Source organism: Trypanosoma equiperdum, assembly GCF_001457755.1.
Source record: "Trypanosoma equiperdum strain OVI genome assembly, contig: ctg_18, whole genome shotgun sequence".
NCBI classification, from domain to species: domain Eukaryota; phylum Euglenozoa; class Kinetoplastea; order Trypanosomatida; family Trypanosomatidae; genus Trypanosoma; species Trypanosoma equiperdum.
Window position 1 is genome coordinate 5700 of NW_027123949.1, and position 3692 is coordinate 9391.

A 3692-nucleotide genomic window follows, 5' to 3' on the forward strand; every position below is an offset into this window, starting at 1 on the left:
GTCCAAACTACGTTGTGAGTCAATAAAGGTTTTATTGCTATTTTTTCTTTGTTTTCTCGGTTAAGTCTGCCGCGTGTAGCTGCTGTGGTTCGTGAATTTTGTGCTGGCTCCGATTCTTTCTGAAAGGTTCGGAGAAATCATCCACTAGATCCTTGAGCTCCCTTTTATTCGTACTTTTCTAGGATATAAACGGAGACTTAAGCAAATTATGCTTCCTTTATCAGCTACATTGTCTATTTTAGACAGCTTTGTACACATGATAGTGCTTCAAGTGAAAAAACGCAATATAAAAAATATTGGCTACACTTTGGCATTACTCCGCTTATTCGCCTTCCTTTTGAAGTTCTTCTTTGCGTAACTTGTAGATACTCACTTTGGTCTGCACACTCCGCTTCGCCTCTCCCTAATTATTTCCTTCTTCCAGTGTCTTTCCGTGTATGATACTCAACTTTGTCATGTTTGTGTTTGAAACTGCGCATATTCTATCTCAATTTCTCTTCCCCTCCTTCTTTTGCATTTATTTTAATAATAATACTCCTCTTACTCTTACATTTACTCTCACTTATCACTCACATAGAATCCCATCCACAGCTTAAAATGGTTTTATTTTGAATTTCCATTTTGTCTTCACCACCACTCTTATTGTAATATTAGCATATACACACTCATAAAACATTTCTATCAATATAATTATTAACACCCCTTTTATAACTCTAACTAATATCTATAAAATAACTGAAATAAATAAAATTAAGAAAATAAAAATTTATAGTAGAACCTGTTTTTTATACCCTATAATTACAGTAATTTGAACATATAGGCCACAATAATGCCCAATTCCACTAAACTTTTATATTATCAAATATTTACATTTTCATTATTTTTCACTTTTTCATCAAAAAGGGTTAAAATATGTCAAATTGTATACAATCATCTTAAAATATCATGCCCTCATAAATTTCATAGAGAAAATCTTTTAGAAAATTTTATTATAGAATCAAAAGTGCAAGCAAAATATTTACCTTAATTTCGTCATAAATAGCAGCTTTCTATTTAACTTTGAACTCATTCTTTCAGTTACTACAATCGCGTTTCGTTTTGTCGCATTTTTACTCTGCGGTGGCTACGCAATTAGCTGTGGTTTCTCTATTATCTCTTCCTGCTGCTTCTGGATCTGCACACTTATCGGAGATGGCTGGTCACTCTCCTTTGAAGCTGGGCGCTGGTGCTTTAGCTTCTCTTCCAGCGAAAAATGCAACGGCTATGCCTATCTTTTTTCTTTTACGATTTTTTCTGCTTTTTCGTTTTCGTTTCCTTTTCAGAAAAGGGTGAGCTTCTTTGTTTCAAGTGGCTTAATGAAGTCGTCTTCGATTGTTGAGTCTTTTTTGCCGAACACAGCATTGACAAATTGTTTCGCCTTGGCCTTGTGTATTTCTGTCACCGTGGAAGGCAGTAAGCCTTGCCCTTTCATAGCGGTGAGTGTGTAGCTTGCACGTTCTCCACCTGCTTTGAAGCTGCTGGTTATAATGTTGTTGATGTTTATTAGTTCTAGCAGCTTCGCATTGGTTGGCTTGCACACACCGCTAATGATTATCTTCTCTTGTCTCGTCTCCGCGTCGTCGCCTCTTTCCGGAGCATCGCACGCCTTGTTTTTCTCATCTTTGAATATGCTTTTTGCCGTTGCTTTGTCTTGGACTGCCTTCACTACGGTGATCTCGACCAAAGCGTTTGTTCCACTTGTTTCCACGAGCTGTAGCTCTAGCCGTTTCTAAAGAACAGGTTGCCTTTTGTCGTTGTCGCAGCCGCGCTTACTGTACCTTTACCGAACGCGTAAGTTGATTGAATGAGTTTTGTGAGATAACTTATATCCGCTATGGGCAGCTTAGTTATGCCTTTTGTCGTGATTTTGTCTTTGGCCAGTTTAGGCTCGCCGCTGCTTGGGTCCGAAAATTGGTATGTGCCGGCCGTCCATTCCCTGTTTTCTGTTTTGCAGCTGTCGTCGGCAGCGACGGCAATGCTTGGAACTGCAGTTCCTTTGGTTGCTTTCCGCCGCTTTATTTGCGTCGTGCACTGCCGCATTGAACGTTCCGTAGGCCAGTTTCCGAGTGGTCGATGCTTCCGCTTGGTAGAAAACTTCTATTTCCGCTGTGACGTTTTCGGCGGTTTTATAAGCAATTCTGAGTTAGCTATCTGAGACTTCATGTTGTCCGCTAGTGAATGAAAGAATCAAACTGCTTTGCAGGTTGCTTCTTCAGCCGTCGCAGCCTGATTTACGGCTCTGTTCTCCGCCTGTGAACCGTAGGCTGTAATTAGCGTAGTTAGTTTCACTATTACTGTGACCCTCATTTTGCTTTTCGTTGTAACTGTGTGTTGATGCATGCTGGTAATTTTTGGTTTCTAATTCCTTTCCAAAACTCACTTAAAGTTTAAACTGTATCGCGTTGTGTCGGTTTCACATGCTGCTGCGGTATGGTTATGATTTTTGGTTTGCTACAGAATTGCTACTCAATGTCAGTTTGGTGTTTCCGCTGCGTTTCCCACTGCTTTTTAAGTCCTTAACTCCTTCCAAAAAAATTCAAAAAAACAACCGCCCCCTATCTTTTTCACCCCCTATTCCAATCTATTATTTCTATATCCAGTGCTCTCAGCTTTCACACTTTCTGGTTTTAGCACTATGGGGTTACCTTGCCCACTGATCATTGCTCTCAGTACCTGTTTTCAAACTAGTTTAAGTGTTTGCGTTACCCGTCACTGACTAAAGTTTAACTGTTTTCCAGCTAGCCACGCTGCCTTTCTCCTATTCAATTGGAGTTCGTATACTATGGGTGCTGCTAATACTGCATTTAGTTGTTATTCATAGTGTGTTTTTGTTTCCTAATTCGCTGTTCGAGTATACGGTCTTGTGTGTGAGAATGCTGCCGGACCCCTTTTTAACGACACATCTTCTTGCAGTTAATCCAGTTGTTAACAGGCGAATACTTCCTTTGTAATCTGAATTGCAAGCTGCCTTCCTCTATAAAATTCTAATTCGTCTTTGTTGTCATCTTTTAAATTTATATCGATGCTTTGTTGTCCCAGCCGCTTGTTTTTTTAAAAAAAATTGAAAATCTTTACACATTAAAAATTTCATAATTTATATATTTTAGTGACCTCTATTTTATACAGCTTCATTAATGCCTACAGCTGCTAGAATAAAAAATTAGCTGCAGACCTTTCTGGGACACAACTCCTTTCCTGTTTATAGTTCATATGCTGCCTCTCATTGTCTTATCGACGCCTAAAACACGCAAATAGGCGTCCTGAAAGTGATGTTTTGCAGTTTTTAGTCCTATTAATCATTGCTTCAAGCTTTTGTTCTGCGACAACTTTTATAGGAATTATTTGTTCCTTCGAAGACCTTAACGACTGACAAATATGTCAGTACAGAATTGGAGGAGTGTCAATATTGTTCCTCCCCACTTCAAAGAGATATTCAACCTCTTCATATATATGTTAGTATAATCAATTTCCGAATTTCAATTATTATTTAATAGCCATAGTAATAGGCTAGTGCTCCTAGTATTAAAATATTTTTCTAAATAATATAATACTGCTGTCCACAAGTGTTGTCCAATTTTACTCTGTCTGATGAGAAGAAGGTCTTGATGCTGCCTCACACTTTCCCAATTCTTTGATCTTTCCTCTTCCTCTAT